The sequence below is a fragment of the Aphelocoma coerulescens genome, chromosome 3, assembly GCF_041296385.1.
Source record: "Aphelocoma coerulescens isolate FSJ_1873_10779 chromosome 3, UR_Acoe_1.0, whole genome shotgun sequence".
NCBI lineage: Eukaryota > Metazoa > Chordata > Aves > Passeriformes > Corvidae > Aphelocoma > Aphelocoma coerulescens.
Window position 1 is genome coordinate 44,452,496 of NC_091016.1, and position 14,910 is coordinate 44,467,405.

A 14,910-nucleotide genomic window follows, 5' to 3' on the forward strand; every position below is an offset into this window, starting at 1 on the left:
TTAAGGGCAAACTCCAAGCAGATAGGACCCTCTGGGCTATATATACTGGTTTAAAGTAAGGGTAGATAGGAGAGTAATACTTTGGGCCCAGTGAAGTTAGTGGCAGAGTTCCAGCAGCTTTCACTGAAGTCTTTAGGTAAAATCCCACCACAGTTTGTAGACAGCTCTTCATTAGATAACCATATTTATCTGTATCTTCCTACAAGAACATGTAAGTCATGGATTATTTAGTACATATTATATTTATCCTTAAAATTTCTAGGGCATCAATGCTAAATTTCTAGGGCATCAATGCCAAATAATAATGTTCCTTCAGCATGTTTTTGGAACACAATCTTTACCCCTGTTAAACACATCTATTATTGTAGCTGCATGTCTCAATAACGCACAGTCTCCCGTATTATTCCTGAAAGTGAGGAAATGAGATGTAGAATGCCCAAGAACTGTGTTTATTTTTAAGATAATGTTTAATTGCCTTCAACTTCATATTCTGTGTGTAAGCCTGGATCAAATTTCCAGTGTATTCATAATCCAAGAAGAATGGTGATGACTGTAGTGCTTTTTCTGTTTTAGAAAGCAGGTTCAAAGCTCTGCCTGGCCACGTTTCTTATGGGACCTGGGGATTTAGAATCTAAAGAGAATTTAGGCCAAAACTTTTACTGGAAAAATATGTCACTCATTAGCATAGGGGAAGTTTGAGTGAAATGGGGAATGAGACATTTTCTGTGTAAACCAGCTTCATATACCATGATTAGAACATGAAAAGTATTTGCTGAATGGAAAGTCATTATCTTGTAGGGCCTTCCAAGAAAGTATTCTCTAGAAAGCAAAACCAGATTCTATTAGCAGCTGTTGCAGTCATGTAATTTTTGCTTTGTCCTGTTTTATACTTTTATTTCCTGGCTTAGACTGCTGAAAAGTGTCTTGCTATTGCAGGATATTTTTGTCTGTATTATCCTTTCTGTGTCATTGCTCTTCTCAATTTGTAAATCTTTAAGTCTTGTGATGAGGGTGGGTGGTCTGAACTAAAATAATAGCCATTGCTCCAGGCAAAAAAATGATTGTTGTGGAGGAGAACCTTTCCTCACGTCGAGAACAGGACTTTTGTACTGGCAAAGCAGATTCCATATTTCTTTAAAGCTTTCTTGTTATTTCCCTCAGAAGCTGGATCCCTGAATTGTTCAGATCTGCTCAGTCTTACATGTACATACCTAGAAGATGCAAAGTTGAAATGTGCTCAGCTTCTGTTCTGACATGGTCTTCAGTAAAATGCTGCTTTGTGTAATCTGATCTGGCATCTCATCTGTCAAAATATAGCTTGTCAGATCAAAATCTCAATTTGAAAAAAAGTGAAAAGTTCTGCCCTCCTGAAGCCTTGATAAAGTTCTTCGCTGAAATGAGACTTTCCAAGGCGGAGTTGCATGGCAGTTTCCTGAAAACTAAAATCCTATTGCAAGTTGGCCTTGTGGTTATTGCATCAATGGGATATTATATATATAGAGGGAGGGAGAGAGTTATATCTCCAAGTTGCCTTGGATAGTGCATCAATTTTCTGTGTCCATGGGAAGAGTCTGCTAACTGTACAACTGCACAGAAAGTTCCACAGCTGCTTCACAAGCCTTCTAGTATGTCAGAAAGCACTTCCCCATCACTTCTAACTGCAGATTTCCAGTGGAGGCCTAGAGGTGTAATCTAAAGGTGCCAAAAGAAGAAAGCAGAGTCTACTTCCTACATAAGTATTTGCTAGGTTTCACATCTGTACAATCCTGCAAGCTGAGCTATACACAATACAATAGAAAAATACACCTGAAAGTCCAATAATCATCCAATTCAAGAACCTTTGAACTTCTGTCCCTGTTCCCCAGTCAGCCTGAGGTGATCAGTATTGTGCTGAGGGTTTCAGTGGGAGGTAGAGAGCAGGTCCAATGCTGGGGAGTGCATAACCCCACATGGATCTCTGTCCGTTTCTAAGAAGGACCAAATCCAGACACTGAGAAGCAAAACAAGCCCCCAAGCTGGATCTCAACTGAAGGCTGGAAAGCAGCTCAACAAGGAAGCTAGCAGAAGCCCCGAACTTGAAATCATACTTTTGAAACTTCAGTTTACTGAAGGTATCTATTTCCTTTCGCCTGTTTACCCATACCCATACGAAGTGTTTACAGAACAGCACCATCTGGATTTGCTGGCAAATGGGTATAAATAACTACATTATGTGAACAGGACAGAAAAGGGCAGAAAATCTATAAAAAAATAAATCCAAAGGCAGTCATAAACAAGTCAAAACCTTAAGGATGACTTTACTTTTTTGTCCTTTTTCCTTTCTACAGTTATTGGTGTTAAAAAGGAAGCTAGTTAAGAAGGTTAGAGCTGAAGGATATTTCCTAATTTGTGTAGGAAATTCTCAACAACAGGAATAGACTAAGACCAAGTTTCAGAAAAGGATGGAAGGTACTGACTCAAATTTTTTTTCCTTCTTGCTAAAATTAGTGAGAGAAGAGACAGTTTGGGTCAAAGACAGCTGCCTCTTTGAGGGTGTCATTCATGACCAGAATCGGAAGCAGCTGTTTGAGATGTCTAATGTAAATAACCCAGATGCAAGCATAGCAGAGAAGGTGCTGGATCTGGCATAGTGAGACCAAGTAAAGTTTAAATGATGCAAGAAGAAGCTAAGAGACACACTGGACTTCATTCCAAGGAGAGAAAGAAACAGTTGTTGTAAATTAAATAAATTAGTGACCCAGCTGGTCTGCTTGCATCCATTTGCTTTTCCCCATGAACAGAAAGTATAGCAATACATCTGTTTCCTATAACACTTTCATTTTATGTGTTTTTAAAGAGGTTTCCTGACTCCAGATGCAAGGCTGGATCCATCACTAACTGCTTCTCTCTAATTAGCATTTTACAAGTGCTAGAAAATCAAGGAAGTACCTAATACTTTCTGTTTACTTTTGAATATTGTAAGTTATTTTCTCCCTGTAACAGTTATAAATGGACTGATTGTCTCCTAGTATAAATTAACACTGCTCCAATAAAATCCCAGATTCAGATTTATACCAGGGTATTCCCAGAGAGAAATAAGTTTCCCAGAATATTTACAGCAGAGAGAATGTTCTTTTTCATGGGTACCTTGTAGTACGACCGTACACATTGTTCAAGCTATTTATCTTCCTCATTGCCTAAGATATTTCTAGCTTGTGCTCAGTGAAACTAGGACTTCAGTTTTGTGGGTGGGTGACTTCTAGCCCATACTGTTTCCTTTGCCTCTTAAGATAATTACAAATTTAGGAATCTTTCTTCTGTTAGAACCTCTGGTCCACGAGCCATGGCAGGGGTGGAGACCAGACATAAGTGGGACAGGGACTGAAGGCCCTGGGCTGAGATTAAATGGGCCTCCTGAGCCAGTAGATGGGGTAGAATCTAACTTAAGAACCCTGACAACCTCTGGCAAAATTTTGTGGTTAATCCTTTTGATCTGGAGATGAAGTCTAATTTTATCTTTAGTGAGTCATAAATAGTCACAAAAGCCATCTAACACACAATTAGATTTTGGTTCAGCACAAATGAAAGAGCCTTGGGCCATTCCCTGTTTGCTGTGTAGGATGGAACCATCAGTCAAAGAAGTCTTGAGCCTTTTGCTCACTTAGCAAATGGCCATTGCTATTCCAGGGCACTTAACTGCACTACTAAGAAATGCTGCTGTTTTAACAGACAAAGTGCTGGGCGATAATACTACTCAAGAATAAAGCTGCATCCACGTATTGCAAAGGTAAAATTCACACCAAGTTAGATACCATATGTCAGCACTTAGCCAAGTGGGTTTTTCACCAGTCCTTGTGGCCTCCTTTCAGGTGTAAGTGCTTTGAGGTCACAGTCCCCAGATATTCCCCAGGTATTGTCACATTACACTCTAAGATAGTCTCATGCACTTGTGAAAGGCCAGTGGACCTGGGCCTTTCCTTGCTTTTTTTGCCAGGCTTCTCCATATACACTGTCAGCTCAGTTGCACCTAATGAAATCAAGTCAGGCTCAAACCCAAACCAGAGCCACAGCCAGCCATGGTGGAAACTACTCACCATCATTTGGTCCTCAGGGGCTATCTATTGGATATATATCAGCTGGAGTCAGACTGAGCAGCAGGGACTCGTGGGAGGAGACACCCAGGAATGGGCCCATCACTGGCAATGTGAAGAATAATGCCATCTATTGGGGCAAGCGCGTATCCTGAGGATCTAGACCCAAGAAGAACCATGACAAGTCCTTCGAGATTCATTCTTGGGAAAGTCACCTTTCTTGAGCTTGGAGGAGATGGCCCTTGAAAATAAAACATCTCTCCTGGATCCTTCTTCTCTCCTAGACTGTATTCCCCAGGTTTCTTCTGAGCATATCCCTGACAGGTTAGAGTCTGCTCTTCTGAAGTCTAGGGTTGTGATCTTGCTTTTGCCTCTCCCCCTCCTCTCAAGATCCAGAATTTGACCATCTCATGGTTTCTGCACTCCAACCAAGGCTGTCCCCTAAACTTAAAATCCCCAACAGGTTGTGATCCACATGGACTAAAAACGCATTCTATATTATAGCATAGGATAAGCTCTAGGTCACTCATTAGCTCCCTTAAAAAGAAAAATGTGCATTAAGAATAATATGAAATGCATGCACACTGCCACTATGTTTAGACAACTGGAAGAAAAAAAATGCCTTAACTGAAAACATTAATGCCAGGCTCCTTACAAACCTGTCTAAAGGCAGTATCAGAATCAAAAGAAATAATTTTAAATGCTTAGAGTCCCAACCAGATATTCCCAGCATCTATTTTATAATGTAGTAACTGGATGGCTTATTTGTTTTCTAATATTTATTCTCTTTGTAGGAAACAGAGTGCCAACCAAGACTTCCAACTTCTGAGTGATACTGCAGCATGTTAGCTCTGTCTCTCAGGGCTTCCACCTATTCCTTTTTGCTGAAGCACTGTGCAGCAGTAGAGAAGAATTTCTGGGGATATATTCACTTCTTCTCCACCTTAATTTCTAGTAAATTTAAGCTGGTGGAAAAATTGTGGGAATATACTTAATCATAATATTTCTATTTCCTCTCCTGGCAGATGTACATATCTGCAGTTCATGGTTCATGTATTTATGTTTAATCATCAAATATTTTCTAAATTCGGAGAAGTTTTATGTCACTTGTTATGTCGTCCAAACTGCTCTCACTAGAAAAATGCAGATGGAGACAGCAAATTGACAAACCAACTGTAAAGGTTGACCTTCTGCATCCACAGGGTTGTAAGGGCTTTTGCTTCATTTGATGCATGAAATTACTTTAGAATGTAAGCCCTAAACAGGCTAAATTTTAACTGGGGGTCTAGAGTGAGCCCTATATCCTGTGGCAGAGTTGTGGAGGTCCCAGGCACACTAAAGAGGTGCACACTGAGGAATACTATTTCTCATACTGAAAGTAATGTGCTTTCCAGCACTGATAGTTGTGCTTGCACTGGCACAGTTGAAGGGAGTTTCCCCTGGCACTGCAGGGCAGACAACCAGGCTAACAAAAGAACAAAGGAAAAGAGGAGGATTTCTCTGACTACAGCATTAACCTAAACTTCTAAGCTCTCTTGGCTCTAGCATAGACTTGGTCTGTGCTATGAATTTGGGCAAATTAGTGTCTTCACTGAGACTGACATCACTAGAATAAGAAAGATGACACTGTGCTTCTAACCGCATGAAATTCTGTCAAATTAGGTGAAAAAATTATAGGTAAAATAGTTGGAGGGCAATGATTAGCCTAAGAGCAGTAGCTGGGGTATCTAAGGAGTACTGTTATATGGAACTGCAGTGCTTTACTAGACTGTACACAACATGGTATTATAAATACATATGTTCAACAAACTGTATAAGATTTCAATGATAAACACCTTAAATTCATATTTTCTCCAAAATCCCATGAAAAGCTGTATCATTTAAAGGAAAAAATCTAGGCTTTGCTCTCGGTTTAAACAATAATCAACCATAAGGCAGTATGATTACATAACTTGGAAAAGAGGGCAAAATAAGATAGTGACGGCTTCAGGAAATCTAATGTTCAAGAATTACAAGCAAGGCATTTAACTTAACTCTTTTAATTGAAGCAAGGCATTAACTTGTTTTTACTATTATTGTTTTTTTTGGAACTGTGATGGGGAACAAGGACTATCACATCCTATATCTGGAGAGCAGTTTGAATAACCTGGCTGTCATCACAGTTCAAGAAATAATACAACACATGGCAAGCAACAGAGGGGATATTCACTGCACCATGACACCTTAGCAGAGGTCAAATTTGTGCAGAATCAGTTACGTGTGAAGAGGTGTAATCAGACCACCATGAAATGGCTCTCTGGTTAAGTCGGTCTAAGTGAGGCATGGGACACTCTACCCTAATGGTATTTGTAATCTTAAACTATCCTGGAGCCACAGAGTATCTGACACTATTCCTAAAGCAAGCCAGAGAGAGAAACAGACACCTTAATTACTGCTGCATCATGAAAAATATTTATCTTGTCAATATTGTGGATTGGTCCCTGATGTGGGAGTAACCAGAAGACATTTTCCTTTCCTACAGTTATTGAATGAAAAGAGAGAAATTGTAAGTAGTCTGCATGTGGAGTGGCACCTTTTTCACCAAATCATTTCATCAGGATGAGAGACAGTCATATAGAAAGGGGATTACTTTGCACTTCATGCAACAAAGCATTGGCTCTGACATAGCTGGCCCATAATCTGTAGGAGGCTGTGGCATTGCTAATGAAGTCTCAGTGCCCTTAACCAACTTAAAACCCTGTAGGTTTTTCCACTGAATTTAGAAGTCTGTTCAGACTATGTTGGCATTGAGCAATGGAGACGGTGCACATGGAAGCTAAGAGCCCTCAGTGGAACAGCATCATGACAAAGCTAAAGCATGCCTAGCTCCCCTCTGCCACCTATGTTCAGTTTCTTCTACTGAAAACTGAGCATAGGAATGGAAAAGGAATGTCTGCTCTGATCTCAAACAGGATGTTGCCATAGACAGAAGCCCAAGAGAACACCACTTTATGCACAGTCCTAAAGCTTTCCCCTGCTGGAATTGTGGGCTTTGCCTCTTCAACCATGCACTTTGTGAAATGTGAACGTGTGCCCACTGTGCCTTGCTTTCTGTGAAATGACACACTTTTCCATTTTTAGGGCTCCTCCTGGAGTTCTAAAAATGGAATATGGATTAAAAAAATGTCCCCTCTCCACTGTTAACTTGTATTTGCAAGGTGCCTTCTGAAAGCTTCCTTACTATATTAAATTATAACCATCTAGCCCTTGGCATGTTGGAAAATGCATCATACCAGTGGACAGATCTGAGAAAAGATCATGAGTTAGTGGCTGACCCACTGGATAATGCAGCTTTTTCTGGTATCGAATAAAACCCAATCTATAACATTATATGCATTTTAAGACATAACTATGCACACTCACACAAATAAACCAACATTGCTAATGCTTTAGCGTTTTTAAGAGCTTTCATGTCTTTGGGAACAGAAAATCCTGATTTTGTTTCCAAAGAACAGAATTCTGTATAGATTCTCTCATGTTGAAAAAGGGCTCCTTTCATGCTACACCCTTTTCTGCTTTGGGAGAGTATAGGCATTCTAGAAGAGTCTCTCTCTGCTGTCTCCTGCTTATTTACACTCTTACTGAAACAAGCCAAGGTTTCCAAAAGTATTTCAGGATCCCATACATATATGAATCCATACTGAGATTTCCAAATTGCATTTCTTTAGAAAGTCAGGCAAATTGTGTACTGTGTTACAGCCCACACAAAAGTCTAGGAAGTCTGGGAAAGTATAAATTAATGGTGAACTTGACTTACTGTTTTGATATTCAGATTTGTACTAAGTGGAAATAAATTTAAATACTACGGAGTCCAATTTTGTATTGTTTGTTCATTGTTTCTTAACACATCTTCTAATCTGCTGTGGACAATTCTATCTCTTCCTTTTTAGGAAGTGTCTCAAAGATGTAATTTAAACTATCTCATAAAAAGTTCATCATTGTCAGGCAGAGATATGTGCAATTGGACTTGGGCTTGTGCATGGCTATTTTTTGGATTCTGTGAACTGTTTCCTTTTAGGGGTAAATCTATTGGCAGGACAAACTTCCACTAGTCTTCATACAAGGGAGGTGAACACATACTGTTATTGATATTTTATACCTGCTTGTTCGATTGTAGTTTCTACCAGCATTAAATTTATATTACAACTATTAGTTGACAAGTGCCAGCTTTTCAGGTCAGCCAGCTTTGTTCGTTTTTGTATGCAAAACCTCTACACATGAAGGAGTCAAAATGGGGAAGACACACAATCTGAAATATTGAACTTCAGCACTTTCCTTCTAAAACTCATGCAATAATCCATTCAATCACATCTCCTAATTAAATCTGCATTTCTTTTGAATGTGCTTTCCTGTGCATTTGGTGTTTTCTAGTTACAAATGTGTGTATGGTGTAGGAGAGTTAAAAAAGATAAGAAGCTTTTTTGACATTTAGAAAGCTGTGTTACTGAGAAATATCCTTAGACATTCTAACTGAGTAAACCAAGAGTTCATAACTTAAGCTGCCAAAGAACACTTTGAAAAGCAAAATATGACATAGTTTTGCTGGTTTTCGTTCTCTCCACAATGTAAGATGTTGTTTTAAATAACATTTTGCATACATACTATAAAACTCAGTGATGTCCAGATTGGATAAAGAAAAGAAAAAAAAACCAATTAAATTCCTCAAATCCATCCATAAAGCTGTAACAATTTACACTTGTGAGGGATTCTCACACTACCAGTTAGACTTGAGGAAATTAGGATTTCTCTACTGTAGAAGTGTTTGACAAACTGAAAGCTGTAGACATGGCCTGAGGATAAGCTGAGTCCACCATTGTGTTCCGTGAATTTTGACTATTCGTCAACTCATTTTTACAGTGAAATTGCGTTTAGCTCCTGTGAAATGAAGGAAGAATTAACACTTCAATATACATTATCTATATGTCTGAGTAGTTGTCAGAATGCAATCAGAAATAGAGCTCTCTGTGGGAAGCTATATGAGTTTTTAATGCTCCAGTGATTCTGGGTTTGCCTCCTTCCTTTCTCCTCCAGTCCCTTGTAACAAGGCCACAGTAAAGTACTAAGCATCTTTCTTCTGGCCACCCCTTGAGCAGTCTAGAGCCCAAGAAATGGTTGCAGAAATGAATACTGAGTTGAGAAATCTTCACAGAATCCCCAGTTATATTTCCAGTAATACATAGGTGGCCTAGGAAGTTTCCCACTCAGCCCACTTTAGACCTTGGATCTGAAATTTAACCATGACAGGATGCTACTCTGGAGTAACATCATTCAGTGTACCTCTGAAGGAATCAGGTATCCCTTGAATACATAGATAATCCCCACTTGTTTTCTATGGTAACTTATTCCTGATGTTTATCTTGGGGAAATTTCAAGATGATCTCATAAGTCTTCTTAATCTCATCCATTTATAGGATTGTTTTCCCCTTCTCCTCTATGCACTGCTGGATCCAACTGGCTCAAATCCTCCCTACAGTAAGTGTTTTACACCAGAGATCATTTTTTAATTGTGTTTTATAAATAAATAGTTCAGATCTTTGGGTAAGATTACCCGTTAGCTGAATACACTGAAAAAGAATAACTGATATTTTTACAGTCTGCCTACAATCATTTACTGTACCAGTTTGTACAGTTTTTTCTTTCTGGCCAGACAAAATATAACAAGGAATTTAAAACCAGCAAACCTAAACCTGAACATAAAGAGATGTGGCTCTAATGATTTGCTTCTGTCTGCCTAAGATTTGTGAAGAGCCAGTCATTTTAAGAAAAGCCACACACCGAAGCAAGGCCTCATTGTGTTGCATGGAAATGTGGCAGCCAAGCAGACACCTCTGGATCAGTAACAGGGCAGGACAGACACTATCTTTAAAGACCCTTTTTATCTGTTCTGACTAGAGGGTTAGAAGGAATTTCATCAACAGCATGAGAATACTAAGACATGAGAGAAGTCTAGGATACAGTCTCTGGATGTAAAATAACAGAATGAGTATTCTAGGAACAGCCATGAGCCTGCTCAGATGTAAAGGCAAAGCCTTTTTGCCAAGTTATTTATTAATACAGCGCTGTAAAACAATGTAGCTTTGAAATTATTTTCCTAAGTTCCTAAGATGTCAAAGAACACATATTGTTGGAGAAACTGCTCTGAGCAAATGGTGACAAATCCTTCATTAAAGGTAGACACCTGCCTATGTTTCTCAAAAAAAATTTTTAAATGAGCACTTTACAACAGTTATGAAAACCGCAACCATATTTTTCCCCCTACTCTGTCTCTCCTCAGTTGTAGAAATAACAAAAAGATCATTAAAATCAGAACCTATGTGCCTATAATGCTTACTGTAGGAAATCAAGCAAATTAGTTTTGTATTTAGTTATTAATGCAGTGAGATCTGAAGCTTGTCCTTAGTCCTACAAGCAAAAAATTCCAAATGCAGTAAAGCCAAGTTCATTTTTCTCTTGCTCACAAGGGAGCCTGGACTCATTTCATTGTTCTTGTGGAATTCATCTGCTGTGTGAAGGTCCTGCTCACTGCTGGAGAGGCAGTGGTTGGAGTTACTTCAGTATGTTTGTTTGTAGACTAGGTCTTAAAAAGATAAAACTGCATTGAAGTCCCATGTTATAGACCCTTTCACAGCAAGGTCAACCCCCATCTTAAACCCTTTGTTTCCACTGCTGCTGTCATAGCTCCAGCATTTCACTCTTGCAGCAGCTTTCTGGTTTTTCCATTCTAAAATCATTAAAGGTCAGTTTGTACCCTTGTGCCAGTGCTGTCTTTACCCTAAATAGCTATTTCTCCTAGTGTTTACCCCTCTTCACCAGTGAGTTTGTCATCAGCTTTCATTTTCTCTCTTGATCTTAATTTTCCTAGACTAAACAATTTCAATCTCTTAAAAAGCCTTTCATTCCCTAATGATCCTTACAGCTCTTTTCTGCAAACATTCCAGTTTAAGTTCATCCTTCCTGTACACGGATGACTATGCAATTTCCTAAAAGAGATTTTACCAGTGTTTGGACTTCCCAGTTTGCACTGGTAGAGCCTGCTGGAGCCTTGGACCTTGATTAGCATTAGTGATTTCCTATATACTGCATGAAGTGAGAAGCCTCTAAGGACTGCAAAGCAGTGAAGTGTGATGCTACTGCTGACTTCTGCTGCAAAATAGAAAGTGTGTCTCAAAACCAAGACAGTCATGTAGTGAACCAGTCAGAGGATACCATAAATACCACTGGTGTGGTTTTATTTCTGCCTAACTTTCCTGTTGCAGATTTCTGTGATTAGACCTACTTCTGAAAGGGAAGTCAAGCCTTGGGCATAAGGAGACATATTTGGATACCTACTAGCACTGAAATGATTGAAAGAACCTAAAAGTTGTTGAGTATTTGTGTGAATTAGATGTGTTTCCACAGCACTTCCCTCTCCTTGCTACAAGGCCATGTTTGTGTCCCCCTCATTTCCAGCCGGCTGTTCTCAAAGCAATGGTTGATTTTGCTTTGATAGAAAGCTGGAGGGCTGTCCATTTGAAAGGAAGACCCTGTAGACCTGGCTGCTATCCACCAGCTATTAGTACAGATGCTGACTTGATGCACATCCTGCTGCACCATACTGCAGCAGCAAAACAGTTGTTTCTTTGCAGGTCTGTTATGGAGCAGAAGCCTCCAGTAAATCCTCATGGAGTAAAAGGATGAACCTGAGCTACATCCTCCTGCACATCTGTGGGGGCAAGAAATCTCAGAGAGTTTTTATGCAGTTTCCATCTCATCTTTTATTGATAAGGTGTTGTGAGGTCCCATAGATCTGGGAAGGCTGAATCTGATACAGCTGAGCCATCACTGGGGGTCCTCCTCAGCACTGGGGGAAATGGAAATATATCAGAGACAAAGCCATAGTGGCTATGAACATATTGTGCGGGTATGATTCTCATTTTCTGAGACATTCTTTTTTCCTGAGGAAATTTCTCATTTTTCATGCCATTGTGAAAGGCAGAAAGAAACCTGTCTTGGATGTATCTAAGCAGATGTAGTTGCAACATCTGGTGAAAACTCAGTGGTGTTTACAGTAATGGCAAAACTTTTGATTTTCCTGGGGCCAAAATGGCTTTGATGTTAACCATAAGGTATAATATCACAGCTTCTATTTGTCATCTTGTTTGTAAAGCCAAAAATTCTGTACATGGCATATTTTCAATGGATTTTAATAGCTATAATGCAAATATTATCACAGAGAAGGTGAATTATAGCAATATGTGACAACTGAGCAGGAGATCTTCAGCTGCTGAGAATTGCCACGGCTTAGCTGAAATCCCATTTTGTTAGCAAAGAATGTTCCCCACACCTTTAGGATATATGAATAGTGAAGGTGTTAGGAACTTTAAATGTGTGAAAAGCAACTTAATGACTCACTTAGGTTGAGCATTGAGAAGCCCCAGCTTCATGTATTGCAGAAGTTCTCCAGAGAAACTTAGAGAAACTGAACAATGTACTCAGGGTGTAAAACACATCAACTTTGAAAGAATTGGAGTCCCTGCTGTATATTACTGACTACAAGCTCAGTCCCACAAGCAAAGAAATAATGCAGAAAAATTACTGGAAACTCCTATTTAAAACATGACACCTTCCAAAACAATTTCTACAGGCAGTAAGAATTAATGCACTGTGAACAAAGCAGTGTTTTCTCAATAAACCTTTAAAAAGGAAAAAAAGGTTCAGCACAAAATGTCTGCAGTTAAATCTCTGATGATTTAGGCATTTTCTTTTTTAAGTGTTAATAATTTATCAGGAGCTAATAGTGTTTTCAGATAGTGTTACTCCATGCTCACTCATTTTGAAGCAACTTTGGGTTTTTCCTTTTGTTTTCAATTTGTTCTAGTTGCATTCCTTCTGAGTGGGAAAAATAAAGCAAGTATTTCTAAGATATAAATAGTGGAGGATGAGATGAGTAATTACGTGAGAAGAAACCAGAGCTGATTGGTGATAGATCTAAGTGACATTACAATGAAATCCATTCTTTCCTACTAGCTCAGCATGGAGGAGGTGATGATTTTATGAAACAATGCTCCATAAAAATACAATGTATTGCAGAACATTATTATACCTCCCTCTCAAAATAAAAAGTAACAACAACAACAACAACAACAACAACAACAAAATTACCTTTTATTTTACAAAAAGGCATGCAAATTCTGGCACATTAGGTCATTTCAAGAGTTTTTCCAGGGGTTCTTTCTTCAATTCTGAACCCTAGGAAACCAGCCGGCCCCACATTAAATAAATCTTACTTTTCTCCAGCTGTCACGAGCCCTCACTCACCTGCCTGCTTTGGAACCTGCTCCTTCTCAGCAGTAGGAATAGTAGCTGGCACTAACTGACACATTTTTCACAGTTTGACACCCTTCTTAGCACACCTCTAATATTTAGGTTTTCCTCCCTCCAAGCATAAAAGTACAAAGCAAAAGACCATCAAGGAACCAAACAGTTCATGCCTCCTATGTAATCCAAAGGCAATAATGCTTATATTCCTCTAATAGAATCAGTGAATATATGTAAATACATGTAAAATGTAAATACATATATTTGTATTATTGAATTAATTAGTTCTTTAGATAAGTTATGTTAATACCTGTTAAAAGAATTATAAATAGACAATTATTGAAATGAAACACATTGGCTCTACATGGTCTTGCCATATTCCATTTTTACTTTTACTTCCCTGTAGACTGAGAATCAATGTGTCTATTATAGTGAAATAAAAGAGCTTAAAAGAACTGAAAAGGAATGATTAAGGCTCTTTGATCCTCTTTTGCCATCTGTCTACCTCACATGCTTACACTTTCCTTCAGTGTGAAAGAGATGTGCTATTCAAGTGTACGTTGTAAGCCACTTTACATCACTGATGGAGAGAATATTTTAAAGATGAAAAAGTGTGTCCAAATTTAAGGACCAAAGCCAAATGAAGGAAATAACATATCATTGTTACTGGGGAAGAGAGACTCAATTCAACTGGTAGGAAAATGAAACTTATTGATAAAACCTGCATGCCCTTCCGCAGTATTGTACAACTGCTTTGTAAAGTTAGGTTCAGGGAACAGGGGAAGGGCTTATTGTCTACTATTCCTAGATGAGCCATAGATTGCTAGGGGAGCCTTATCTACACTAGTTTTACTGCTACAGGGCTTGACAGAATTTCCTTAGTGCAGATGAACATGTTTATTCAAGTAGAACTTATTCTAGAGGCTGTGTTAGGTATCTCAGCATTTACATAAGGGTGTCCACCCAACAGCCTTTCCTGCATATAACTATTTTGGTGAAACAGTCCACTTCTAATCAGAACAGTAATAATAGTAAAACTTTTAAAAGTATATCAGATTTGAATGACCTTTTGATTCTCAATAGTGCTGCAGTGGAAACTCCTCTTGTTTTCCTTTTTAGGAAATGTTCATCTAGATTAATTTATCTCATAGAAAGATCATCAGAGGGAAAAAATAGATTGGACAATAGAGGTCTTGGAACCTCAGTCACACAACTGATGTGAATGTCAAATCTATTGATACAAATGTCAACATGAAAAAACAAAATCAAGACTGGGAATGCTGGAAGGTTAAATGTAAAAATAGAAATTTTAAGCTCTAAACCAAGCCAAATACTTCTGCTACTTAAAAGCGCCATTGAAACTATTCAGTAACACAGGAGCACCATCTGGGTGAAACAAGCTCATGTTCATTTATACTACCTCCTGTCATTGTAAAAGCATACTGATAGAGAATATACAGATGGTACTAAGTTTGGAATGATTACCTGCTGGGCTTGTAAAGGA